Source organism: Chroicocephalus ridibundus, chromosome 4, assembly GCF_963924245.1.
Source record: "Chroicocephalus ridibundus chromosome 4, bChrRid1.1, whole genome shotgun sequence".
Taxonomy (NCBI): Eukaryota; Metazoa; Chordata; class Aves; order Charadriiformes; family Laridae; genus Chroicocephalus; species Chroicocephalus ridibundus.
The window spans coordinates 18,038,511-18,052,818 of NC_086287.1; the positions used below are offsets into that span (position 1 = coordinate 18,038,511).

General features: G+C 37.7%; 1 protein-coding gene across 1 annotated transcript in view; it reads left to right on the forward strand.

Annotated features, from left to right (window-relative positions):
• The first annotated feature begins 9,787 nt into the window (after positions 1–9,787).
• Positions 9,788–14,308, forward strand: part of TRPM5 (transient receptor potential cation channel subfamily M member 5) — a 56,558-nt gene continuing 52,037 nt past the window's right edge. The window contains exons 1-2 of the mRNA XM_063332354.1: positions 9,788–9,882; positions 11,524–11,625. The gene's annotated coding sequence lies outside the window, so the exon portion shown is untranslated. The remainder of the gene's footprint in view (positions 9,883–11,523; positions 11,626–14,308) is intronic.

Sequence of the window (14,308 nt, forward strand, 5' to 3'; positions counted from 1 at the left end):
ATGTTGAGTTCATGGTTGATACTGGTACTTGGACAGGAATGTTGTGGGAAGATAAGGTGCTAAATAAAGTTAAACAAAAACAACCCTGCTAATTGTAGTTCCATTCAAATGTCAGGCTGCACGTATGTTAGGGGAACTGGGCAAGATCCTTCACTAGTGTAAACAAGCAGGACTGTAGGCTCTTGTAATGTACTAATTTACACCCCTGAAGGATCTGTCTCCTCCTTAGGATTACAAACCCAGAAGTGTTAACATAAGAATTTGCAAAACTTGTTTCTCAACCATCAATGTACTAACCGTGCTTTTCCCCCTTCCACCAGAACAAGAAGAACAAACTAGCTAAAAACAAGAACAAACTACGCTAAAAACAGCGTTTCAAAGGAAACTTTCCCCGCATCTAGTCAAAATAGAGCCAGGTTTCTCTGTTTTGAGAAATTGTTCTTTCTTGCAATAAGCCTGCAAGAAAAATGACTAATGGAAGAAAGAACGTCATTGCTACCCTTGAAGGCTCACTGTTTGAGGACTAGCCTGATAAAGTCTTGATATTAAAGTTAACAAATGTGTTTCTTTATGTAACTGTTCCACTTTATTTTAAAGGCTGACATACTGTCTGGGTATACAGGACCTTATCCTGGAGCCAGCTGCAAAACATAATTTACAGAGTTCAGCAAAACAAGAGGCTGTATGTTCCTATATACATTATGTTATTCTTCAAAAACTGTTTTCAAACTCTTTAAAAAATATCATTGCATTATGTTGTTATTTATCCATTGATTAACAAAATAGAGAGTAGAAACCCCAATATATCTCAACCTAAGAAAATGGAATTTCTGTATTACTTACTCAATTTGCTTTCAAAACAAAAGTTAGAGAGGTATTATGTAATTAAACAGTTAAGCAGGGAAGAAAACTGTTAAGAACTAAATTTGATCCTCGGTGTTCAATGAAAAACTGTTCCAAACAACCAAAGTTTGTTTCAATAATTGTCTCACTGCAAAACAAGAACAGTCTCAAATATATTCTATTGCCCAATATATTGAACTGTTTTTCAGGTCAGAAATATTTCCATAAGGTTTTGGGTTGGACCTCTAATGTTGGCTAAATCTTAAAGGCTGGGTGTCAGGAGGATGGGGCCAGGCTCTTTTCAGTGGTGCCCGGGGACAGGACAAGAGGCAATGGGCACAAACTTGAACATAGGAAGTTCCACCTAAACACGAGGAGGAACTTCTTTACCCTGAGGGTGGCAGAGCACTGGAACAGGCTGCCCAGAGAGGTGGTGGAGTCTCCAACTCTGGAGACATTCAAAACCCACCTGGACGTGTTCCTGTGCAACCTGCTCTGGGTGACCCTGCTCTGGCAGGGGGGTTGGACTAGATGATCTCCAGAGGTCCCTTCCAACCCTATGATTCTATGATTCTATGATCTTTCAAAGTATCATCACAAATAAAGGAATTTTAAAATATTTAAAATTAGTATTTTGGCAATATCTAAATATCTTTTCCCTGGAGACAAGGAATTAATCAAAATCCACTTCTTTAACGTGTTACCAATGGATGATGATGTTTATTTTATATAGTAAAAATCATTTTGTTAGATGATTCCCAGCATTCAGCTGTTACTGAATGCTAAAACATCTGTCTGGCAGAGGTGAAGGCAAGAGCATACTTAAATAAAAGTGTTTAATAGATGAGTACTTAGTGATGAGAATCCAGGGAATATATATTATATATCCTATATATATCTTTAATATATATTAAGTTACCAAAACTGTATTATAATTAGCAACATTTTCAGGATGAACACTTTAACAAGGTAACGGCAATTCCTGTTTTTCCCCTTCATAAGTAGCCATGTCTTGATATTAATCACGTTCATTTTTCAAAACAACAGAATCATTTAAGTGGAAGAAGAGAAAATAATTCAGAGAGTACAGTGTATACATGGAAGAGCTAAAAATGAGAAGAGGCAGATGAGTGTGAAAATATGTTTATGGAGCAAGGTAGCTAGGCTTTGATAGTGAAGAGAGCAGGAAAATATGTTGGATAAAGAGGATATATGTTTTAAAGATTAAGATGGAACTACCAGACTGAATTGTTTCATAGAACAATAATAATTTAGTCTCCTTTGAATATTTCCAGAACTGTAGCAAAATGAATAACAACCATGATATTTCTTATTTCACAGTTTGCAAGCAGTGTTTTAAATCTTTACATCTTTAAAAGGATTTTGATTCTAGAAATGAGATGTCATAAGTCACTAAAGCATGATGATAATACACCAGTTAAGCTGGTGGTATAACTCCCAATTCTAGTCATTTAACCAGAGCAGGACTAGTAAAGCATTTCTGAAAATCCTACCATCGGACTATAGTAGATCAGATATGTATGTACCAGCTTAGGGCTGTGTCTCTGTTATCCTGTACCAAGTTATGACTGATATTACGTGTGCATTATCAGATATACTCATTACATGCTATGCTATATTTTCACTTTGCGCCTGACATAGTATCGTGTAAGATCATACTGCTAAATCACTGCTGAATGGTTACAAGCTGGAGTTGCTGCAGCCGCTTATAAAAGAGACACCTTGATCTTTTATGTGATTACTTCCCTGTGGAAGCTGAGACTTAAGCAAACGGTAAGTATCTGGGTGTTCTCTGTCTTCTGAAAGCCTTTAACACTTACGTTGCAATTACAGGTTGTGCCAGTTCTCCAGTGGCATGGAAATCATCCTGTTTGCTGTTAGATTACTTTGGGGGATGGTTTTTATTTGTTTTGTTTTATAAATGCTGCTTTCCATTTCTGTCCAGCTACAGTAGGCGACATGTTAAAGAACATTTTTCAAGGGGAGGAGAGTTGTTTTGTGTTAATTTTTGGGTTATTTTTCTTGAATTAGAGCAAGTACCGTGTTGCATTCCATTTCCTGGAGAATCCAAGCTTGAAAACACAATAACATGTTGAACAAATAAACCTCAGCCTTGTGATTCAAAGCAGATGCAAGGAAAGTGGAAAGAGATAAAAGAGTTTGCTTCATTTTTTAAATCCTGTGAAGACTATGGCTTAGCCATTTCAGTGGAGTGATGGGGAGATATATATAAGTTTTCATTCATTCATCAAGTTGCAATTAAGGACAGGTTTTCTGAGTACATGTACACATTTTCCATTGGACACCTTGGCAATCTTACTTACCATTCTTCTTAATTGATCATAATCTATTAATATGCAACTGATATGCTCTTACGTGAGCTTAACTTTACGTTTTAAATTTAAGCAAAATCTTTGTTGCAGGCTCTTGAATACGTTCATGCTTCTTATATATAAATCCAGCAGGTTTTCCCTCATGACAGGCATTGCTAGTCGAACAGTTTAGGTAGCAGACCAGTAGAAACTCCAGCTATGGAGAGTGAAAATCATGTAAAACTGCAGCATGCCCCAAAAGCCTGACCATTAAGATAAAATTCCTATAATGTGCAGTAATAATTTTGTCCTTCTCCACTAGTGCCTTGTGGTCCCATAGCTGTATGGCTCCGGAGAATCCTCAGGTTAATTCAGCACACTTTTTCCTTCAAGCAAATTTATTCCAGCTTCCTTGATCGGGAAGATCCTCAGTTACTGTGTCATTGCTCTACCTGCAATTTAGGCATCTATTAAGCATCTCTGTCTAGGCTTTCTCTGAGTCAACAAAAGCAGTAGCACCATCAAGGACGACATGGGCAAGAATGCCTGGGGCAGGTGACAACTTTGCCAGTCATTCAAAAACCACTACAGTACAGCGAACAGTATAGCCCGGTCTATTCTGAAATGTTGCTTTCAGTTGCAAATTAACTATCTACAGACAGAATAAGACTTCGAAAAACAGAAAGAAACACGTTTTCTATTTAGAAATTTTAAAATGGCTTCTCATTCTCCCCCCTCTTTGTTGTTGGGTTATTTTTAACTGTGGATGCAGTAAGTTTAGGAATCTGGTCAGTAGAGAGAAGTAACGTTGCAGAAGACAGTAGCATGCACCAGATATCTGGAGTTTGGAAGCTATCCAGTCCAGCAGCTGACAATCCTGATTAACATTATCTCTTTGAATGCTATCTTACTGCATGGTTATGTCTACGTTTATAATATCTTTTTACATTGTTTCATAGGTTTCTAAAGCATATTAGTGCTGTTCTGGGAAAGAACGTTATTGTCTACCAATGCTCAGGTTTGAAGTCCTAAGGCAAAGTTTCAAGACTTAGACTTAGGGCACACAAACCAATTTTTTTATTTTGTTTTCATGTGTTCAAAGTTATGCATATGTTTAAATGCTTAACTGCTCTGCAACCCAAATTTCAACCTTGCAAGGCGAAAAAATATATATATATATTTGCTATTTGTCCATAGGATTAGTCTTGCTATTTACATCGATATTTCTATTCTTTGTCTTCAACAAAAAAAGTGTCAAAAAAATAAAAATAAAAAGCTCCCTTCCAAGTAAGACTGAGCAAGCGCGTATCTGCAACAATACTTAGACTCTTAGTTTCTCTTGGTAATGAACATTCATTTATTTGAAAGGCCAGTAACAGCCAACTGGAATTTTGGTTTATGTCAATAGAGATCCTAATTTTTTCTACAATGTTAACCTGTTCTATTTGCTGTCATTGCTGGTTGACCAAAAGCTTCCAGGTATAAGTGATTCTGAAGAATTCAGGTCCTAAATGTTTACTCGTTTAGGAACAGGGCTTCAGGGCAGAGCCCTCGAAGGGCTCACTGACAGTAAGAAAAAAAAAGTGGAGCTAGAAATGTAGCTGAACTGTTTTGGTGCATTACATCTTGTAAACATCCCTCTCAACACCTTTTTCTTGCTCACAACCTACTTGCAAATCGTGAATAAAGTCTCAGTAGGAAAAATAAACGTCTAAAACTAGTGAAAGTCTCACAAAACTAAGAGGGGATACTTTAGGAGATCTCGGTTATGATTTCTGACAGCAAGACACACTTGTGCACACGTGCATATGTATTCTCTCCAGTCTGTTTCATCAGTTGCCCGTGGTGTCCCATCCTCCCTAGTTCTTTGATGTGGTTAATCATTCAGTGATTTTCATAATCAAAAAAGGATTCTTCTGAGTATCACTTCAGAAGAGAAAACTAAAGAGGCTGACAAAACGCTGCAACATTCGTCTTCATCATTAAGGCAGATGTGGTATATTTTCATCTCAGAAGCATGTGAGACTCAAGAGGCATTTTATTTCTCAACATAATGCCATACAGGATACAGTATGTGTATTCTTACACATGCAAAGGTATCTGAGGGCAGAGTGACTAATGGCATTCCTCAAATGACGAGATTGTTTCATCATCTTCTTGCATCAAAAGAAAATTCTCCTCGTTAGCGTTAGTCACAAACCCTCTCTGTTAGACTAAAATCAGTACCAAATAACACTCCTGAATAAGCTTCAAATAAATTAACCGAACTTTTGAAATTCTGAAATCCCCCCCAAATTTTTGCTCCATAGTTACTTATGGAGGGGAATGTGCTTAATAAAAGTATGTTCTGGTATTTCAGGAAGGGTTTCACTTAGCAGCTGAGAAAGAAATCACTAGTTATCACTAAATCTCTTCCTGGTCAAGGAACACTTCCTGCCTGTGACAGTGTTAATCTGTAACATATAATATCCTACTTCACACATATGGAATGACATGGGATAGATAATCATCCTGCTTCGGCAGGACCCATTTGGCAACCCACTTTTCATGTCAGGAATCATCAGTCTGCTAGTTAAGTGTAACTATGGTTGAATGTGCCTTCTAATTGCAGGTAGTTCACTAGAAAACAGTGGGAGGTTATACACATGCAATGCAAGGAATATAATGCTAAGTCTGTGACAGAAGGGAGGATTTTTCAAACAATAATTCATCAGAGAGCTTTCTAATGCTCCAAACAAAAACACAACCACAAATAATAGAAAAGGTACTAGCAATGTCTCATCCCCTGCCACCACACCTTTTCTCAGCAAATAACGTCTCAATGCAAACAAAACTGAAACCATAAAACTCAGTGGATAGACCACAGGAGACCTGTGCAACAATCACCTCTGCTAAACTGGAATTTCAGGTTGCTTTCCTCTCACAAAATACGAGTTTTCATTTTGCTAGTACTATTCTAACAGGTAAAGCTAAACAATGCAACATAATTTAAGGTCTTGCAAAAATTCTTCTAACCTGTTCCATAATCGTGATCCAATGCCAAATTCTAGTCCCATCCCTGACCATTTGCTAACTGGGTTAACTGCAGTTTTTGTCTTTGTGTCCTCATCTTCAGTGCCTTAGAAGCACAGTTGCCTTCATGTTTTACAGTAGTTATGCTAAAGCTTTCTGAATTTGTGCCCTGTAGAGCCCGAAAACTTTTTGTTAAGAACACCACAACTTCTTCCAAAGTATTGCAGAAGTATAAAAGGGAACATTAGAGCGCCCTTGTCACCTCCCTGATTGATTGCTAGTTACACATCTGGTGATCCGAGTGGTAGCATAGCTACTTTTTAGAAAGCACTTGCATGCATGGTGAGGCACTAACGTTTGTTAATTGGGCTATTAAACTGCTGTTAAAATTTGAAATAAATTGAGGGCTCTGCTAACGTATCATTCAGTGAGGAACTAAGCTTATTCATTGCAGACTACCTGAACCACATCCAAATCCTATTCTTCTCAGAAACTCTGAAAAGCCTATAGTTGTATTTGTTTTGTACTCTCCAAAAGAGCAACGCATAACCTTACTGCTAAATTACAAGTCCCTTGAAAGCGGATGTCCTTACCTCACTAATTCAGCGAAGAGGAAACAACCCTCCAAGCTCATATCCTACCAGGAGAAAAGAAGTTGCTTTTTCTTGACGAAATCTATGAGACAATTAGTTAATTCGTATTTCCTATTATTTCAGAGCTCATTATAAACAAACGACAATTCGTTTGGCCAGCAAAGTTTTTTTGTTTTTCTTTAAAGAAACCCAATACTTCAAAATAGGCTTTGCAAAAGTTTTTGTATATTCTGTTCTTGGAGGTCCCTCTAGTGGCTGAAGTATCAAGTTTACCTCGTCTGGATTAATAGGCTACAGGTGTTTGGTCTCCTTTTTTTGTAGATATTTCTCATAATAGATATAAATACTTTCTTAACGTTGATAATTCCTCCTTCTAAATGATCTGAAAGTAAAATAAGAAGATTAATCACATTAAGAAAAAGGAAAAATAATTGGCACTTTAAGAATAAGAAAGCTACTTCATATGGTTAGAAAATTATGTTACTGCTTACAAGCCTGCTCAACTTTGCTATTCAACCACAGACACAGCTGTTTTGTTTTTCTCTTTTACAGGTCAGTTTTAATACAAGGAGAGGTAATACCTTATCAGAATGTCCTCTGACACAGTAAGTCTTTTACTTGAGAAGTCTGCTTGTTCAGGTATGACCATTGAATAATTTGATGTGTAAATGTCTTTTTAGGGTATGTATCTTTTTAAAGAGAAGTTGAGATCCGCTCTGAGGAGTAAACTTGCATTTAAAATTCAGAATTTTTTAGAAGCCAACAACTGTGTTTCTATATTATACGCTAAGGAAAGACAAAGTTTGTAGTAGACAGTCATTTGTTGCTACTCTTTTAAGCTGGAGATACCAATGTGACTAACAGGCAAATCTCCATGTGAGGTCTAGGCTAGAATTTATCACGCTAGTTAAAATGTCTTGACACGTGACTAGAAGTGTAGACCTACTAAAAATGCGTTGTACAGAGATGACATCTTAAGCAACACTGCTTCTCGCTACTCTCACAATTCCTTTAATTCTGCTGTAATAAGAGCAAGGGCTGTTTATCTCAAGATCCCAGGAGCATCTACAAAGACTGAAAACTTAGTATCATCTGCTTGCTGTTATTTTCTCCCCACGCCTGGTACAGGGACACTGTCCCTGAATGTGCTTCCCTAGACCTCCCCTTCACTGCTCAGAGAATAGCTTCTAGCTCCTTTTTCGTTTTTCCTCTTTCACCTGAGGAGCTCTGCTTACTGTATCACTGTTCTCACTTTCAGCTGCACCCATTTAATATTAATTGGCTACAGACACGCATGCCTCTTTCTAGTGCAGAGCTAGCAGGTCACAACCTAACTGGTCCTCAGTGGGACAAGCTGCCTTATTACAGTCACATAAATGGCAGCAACAGAATTGTTCATTTTAAGCTAGGGAAGAAATGGAACACAGGAGCTTATAGAAATCATCCTACTTTTGAACACGGGAGACCTGATACTCTAAAGGGAGTCTGATTCAGTGACGACTTTTGATGCAACAAAACCCAAAATACAACTCATTTACTTATCTGCTATAAACTGAGTCATCATATGGTAATTTAATGCAGCTGGGAAACTGACCCTAGCATCTTTTCAGTACTGACTTACATGGTATTTGCAGGGTCTTTTCAATATAGAGGGCCCTCCTGTCCATTTTTTATGTGGTGTAGTGGATTATGCTTAACAGCAGATGAATCTCTTTACAATACTTGTAAAACAATGGTCTCCCCTGCACTAGTAGTTTAGGACTCCCAAAATGCTGGTGACGGGGTGGAGAACATGAGAGTATTTTCTAAGAAAAAGGCTGATGGCTTAGCCCATGTTTCCCATTGAAAACATGTCTGTGATTTAACTTCTGTTAATAATCTAGGCAAATACTTGAAAGAGAATAGCATAATATTTGACATTTACCATTACAAGCAATGATACATGAGAGTGAAACCCCAATAAACTTACTAGTTTGATGGGTAGCTGTAAAATAAGCTGGACTTTAACTTGATACATTATCCAGATTTGCATAATAAACAATAAGATATTAGCAAAGAGAGCACCAAATTCTTGGAAGTATATTTGATTTAAGAAAGTATTTTCAGTCTTCTATCAAAGAGGAAAGTTCCAGTCTCTAACCTTGAACTTGAATGACCAAAGTTCAGCTCCCAGTTCTCCCACAGACTTCCTGTGTGACCTCTGATGTGTCATTGTTCTTATTTGTGCCTCAGGTTCTTAATTTGTAAATGAGATAATAGCACTGTCCTCCTTTGTAGCTGTGATGATAAATACGGTTGCATGTTAAGCACCCGGATTTGCTGGGGAAGAAGAGAAACAGGATAAGTCAGTATAAAGGTAGGGATGCTTTGGAACACCATATAAAGTTCTGGTGTGCAGACAGAACTAATAACATTGGGATTTTAAATCAAGACATCGTGCTTTGAATGGAAACACAAACTTGAATGAATGCTTTAACTCCTGGTGATACCATACAGAGATTCTTTCTCTTCCTTGCATTTTCTGTTGCTGTGAAACTTCACCATGTGAACAAACACGGAAATGGACATAACCTGGCTTATCAGGCAGATCAGAACAGACTCAGTTGTTGCCAATAACATTGATCTTTTAAGTTACAGACCAACCATTGTACAAAGAAAAACCAAACACAGCCCATCAACACATAAATGGCTGGGGTTAATAATCAAAGGCGGAGAAATGGGAATCTGCTGAGGATGCAGCAACTCAAATGCAATGTTGGAAGACACAGTTCAGCTCAATGAACATTCAAATGAAAGTTGCACCTTATAAGACAAAGGAATGTAAGCAGTTAAGTCATTGCAGATACACTGGCAGCGTGAGCAACATAGTGGGAAGAGCTGAATAAAGTGTCATGAATTTGCAGTATAGCAGGTGCAATCAGCAGTTTACAAAACTTTTAATCTCAGGCATCTGTAATATAGCAATCAATTATGAATCTTCATACTCAAGCATTATTTCCCTCTTAGCAGATTGACATGAAGTCTGGAAAGCTACCAGGAAGGGAGACAGATGCACGGTTGTGATGACTGGTCAGAGTGGCTAGTAGAACTCCCCAGAAAAGGTAATGAAACTGTCTAGGAAATGGGTTAATAATAAACACATCTGCTTTGAGCAGAAGGGAAAACATGCAAAAAAAGGTTTGCCTGAGAGAATAGAGTTTAAATAGTACTTACAAGGATAAAAACACACTGGATTTCAACAGAGAAGACACTTGCAGAATAGTCCAAGAGGGACTGGGATGGTCTTACTTGGGGTCTGGTAGATGAAGAGTTTAACCTCAGACCCAGCATTGCTCCTTAATTGTAGATTAAGCTGATCAAACCACTCAGTTCTGCATTAGAAAAGAACTTCTGCTTGGGCTACAACTTTCACAGTCTCAGCACCTAATGCTTTCTGACAAACCTGGACAAAAATAGCCAGTGCCTTCAACTCCTTGCATTACAATCTGGTTCACCTTTCACAGAACATTTCTTGATTAAGGTCCTGCTTAATTTCACATTTTTATACTTAAAGCAACTGTCACTGTTGTAACAAAGATCAAAGGTAAAGGACTTTTTATGACTGTGATGTAACGGAATTTAACACAATTATATTTCTAGAAATATAAGCAATAACAGAAACATGGATAGTTAAAAAATAGTGACATATGGACATATAAAGGAAATCTTAAAGCAACCCAGAATAATTACACAGGTCATCATGAGAGCGACAAAAATCTGCTGTTCTTGTGAACAGATAGAATTTGGATATCTGACTGTTTTATGTCATTTTGTATTGTAATCAAAGGGATGTGTCAGAGATATATTTTCTGAAGGTTTTGGAAACAAAGCACAAAGGAATCCAGACTTGCAGAAGAAAGGCATATTTAAAGCCTATGAAAATAGTAAAATCACTGAATATTTATGGCATACATCAACTTATGCCAAAAAACCCAAAGCCTCAATACAAACATATAGGAATCACACCACTTACTTTGATAGTGAAGGACAAAAATACTTGTAGAAACACATTACTGTGATTATGAAAAACTTGAAAAGCTTGGGCATAACTTTGACTTTTTCAAAATAGTTTTGATTCACAGCAGTCAACTGAGCTGCAATAACTTATACCAAATGAGGTCTGTTATATATCAAGAAAGCCCCACAGGCAAGTTACCTAAGGAAGCATGGTGATACAACATATGTACTCTAAATGCAGAATAAATCCCTTCAATGAATTAACTTTTAAGGTTGATGTGCTGTGCGCCAAAATTTGAAGTTATCAGTGAAGACAGGTGGACAGTCTTTGTTCAGGAACCTAAATGATTAAGAGAGCACTTAGACTGCACACACATGCTCTGGGAAATTTGTTAAAGATTTCTGTAGCTGCAGAAAGCATGTGACTCATCTCAAAGGGAGCAAAGGATTAGTTACTGATGCAGTTACTCAACATCCAAGACATTGCAATAATTTGAAAAGTTAATTTAGAAAATACATTCACAGCTAGAGTCCATTCCTGCTGGTTGTCTGTTTCTGGTAACTCTATGCTCCACTACTGCTGCAGAGAAATGCTTATTATTTGCATCTCCATCTGTTTCATGGAGCTTATTTTCATCCCAGAGAAGAGCTATCGGTATCATTATACACTAGCAATGTTTACTTTTATTGTCATAGGGAAGCCGGTGTGCCAACTAATGTGGTAACATCTTCCTCTTCCCAAATAGGAAAAGGGAGCAGCAGCAAATAGCATTGGTAACAACAGCCACCTCAGTGCAACTCAGCCTTGCAGACGGATGGTCACGGCTGTTGCAAAGGACAGTCAGCAGGTAGGATCACTCACTATACTATGTATTTTAAGAGATGCTTGTGATTCAATGAAGAAGACATCATTACTTCTCATTTTCTTTCCCCTTCATCATCTGTGAGTAATCAGCAGCGATATAAAGCAGTCATTGCTACTCTTTCTTCCTTTGAAACAAGGAAGTATTGAGGGTGGCAGAGCACTGGAACAGGCTGCCAGAGAGGTGGTGGAGTCTCTGTCTCTGGAGACATTCAAAACCCACCTGCATGCGTTCCTGTTAAACCTGCTCTAGGTGACCCTGCTCTGGCAGGGGTCTCCAGAGGTCCCTTCCAACCCCTACCATTCTGTGATTCTGTGAATTATATGTAAAACTTCAGATTTTCTGTATTGGAAATTTCACAAGCTATGTGTTACTGTCCTTTATCTATGCTGTAGATTTCTTTCTGAAAAGTTTTTTTCTGTTCAGTACTTTGGTAGCTAACTTACTGTATTTGTCCTGTTCTGTAATTAGACATCAGCAATGTTCTACTATTGCCCTCTCCACTCTTTAGACAACCTTTCAGCTTGCATTAAGAATAACCCTTTAAATCTTCACAGACTCTTGTATCTAGCTGATCCTTGGCTAGTCTTTTGGTCTGATATTAGCAGACTGCAGAACTATTACAGTCAGGCAGTTGTCTACTCTACAGCTGTTTCTGAGACAGCGAAGTACAGAGGTGGACCCATCACTTCTACTCTTATTCACTGTAAGTTTCTGCTCTATGGGATTTTTCTACCAGTCCCATGAATTTAGGACATGAGCATGCGCTAACATAACTACACTGTGCTACTCTGTTTTCCTCTTTCATGTGATTACTGTTCTCTCCTCATCCTTAACCCTTGAAGACAATTTCCAACAGTATCTTGGGGCACAGATGATGTCTTCAGCTCTGTGTCTACTTTAATATTTGCTTTTCTAAATTTTTAGTGTCATTTTTATTTTACAAGATTGCATTCAGAACAGCACGTTGTCTGAATGTTAGGTGACAGAGTTAAGGTAGAAAAAGCCTTCTTTCTTTGAAGATTTCTGATAAAAGGCAGTCAACTGCCTGTAAAGACTCTACATTCAGAGAGGATCACAAAGAACACAGCCAGAAATGCTGACAAGCCAGAGTTTGGCCAATTTTTTTCTTTAGTAACTCTTCATCTGGGAAAGCATCTTCTCCTAGTGAGTTAAAAAAACATAAAAATCAATAAATAATAAAGGTGAAAGTCGTCCTTGTCTTTGGTAAATTCTTTGAACTTTGTGTAATTCTTTTTATTCTAATGGATAGTGCAAGGGAACTGCTCATGTAAATAAAATTAGGTACCTGCGTTCTCAAAGCACTAGGTCTGTTACCTTCAAAATAGACTTTTTTAGACCTTCATAGAAGTAAACTGAATATCTGCTATTTAGTATCACTGGAGATGAGTATGTAGCCTGCTTCAGTTTAATATTATTCAGCATTTTACGCTAAATATGTTTTTATTTCATTAATATTCTAATCATAGCCAATGTGAAATAGGATATAGCATATTGATAGTAATAGTAGAAATTGCACATTTCCATAGCTACATTTTAACTTTGCACTCTGGTAGCCAATTATAATTCCATCAAGTTCTAGTTTTTAGCTGTCTTCATGAGGCTTGTCGCAAGGGAGAAAGTGGCTTTTAAATCTTTTCTAGACTTGAATTCTGTAATTAAATAGAAGTTACATGTTTATCTACATGGATTTTGTTCTTTTTTTAAACAAATGTAAATAGCACTATTATATCCTCAATATATAGCTCCACATTCTTGTAATTGTAAAAGCTTTACCCCATTCGATGTTATGATTCAACTTTATAGAAGAAATATTAACAGGAATGCCGCTAAATTTCAAACATGAGCACCTCTGACAACACAGTAACTACGGAAGTGCTGTTCTCAGCTCTTTCCTCCTGCATAGCCCCTCACTGTGACATAACCAGCGAAGAGATGGCTCATGCATCTAGCATCAACTATGAAACCTTTTAACTTCCTGGAAAAAAAGCTTGTTTTTCAGGGTAGCCAATTTAAGCTTCTCTTTGCTTGCCTGAGGAAACCTGTGACAGCACCATAAAGTACACTGTGTAAGCATATTTCTTGTTTTATTTAACTACTAAGGGCAGTTTTCTGTATCTTGATCATATGGGTTACTTGGAGTAATTGGGACTTTTCAAAATCTCTTTTTGTGACAGATAAAAATTCATCACCCCTTTTATCTTTAACATATTAAGTATTCCATTGTCTAGATAAAAGCCTTGCCTGTGTGGCAAGTGTAACAGTAAGGCACCCCATTAAAATTGTGGTACATTAGAGTGCTACAAAACTTGTCCCTGCGTGGCATCATGTATTTGAGATCTGTAGCTACATTGCTACTATGATCAAACAGGACTTTACGCTTCCAGAAATAATGGCATCTCTTTACTGAAACTGTGCATCTATCCACCTCTCTGTAGAGTTCCATCTATAGAAAGTAGATTGATACAGTGGTTTTTTGTTTGTTTTGTTGTTTCTCTCATCACAGTGCCCTGCATCTACAGGTATTGAACCCCTCGCAAACCCCAAACCATCCAACATTGTATTATACACTGTAGAAACGGAGGGGGGGCGAGGGGGGGCAAGGGGGGAAGCATCTCTTGTAATAGGAAGTTTGCTCTGTAATTGC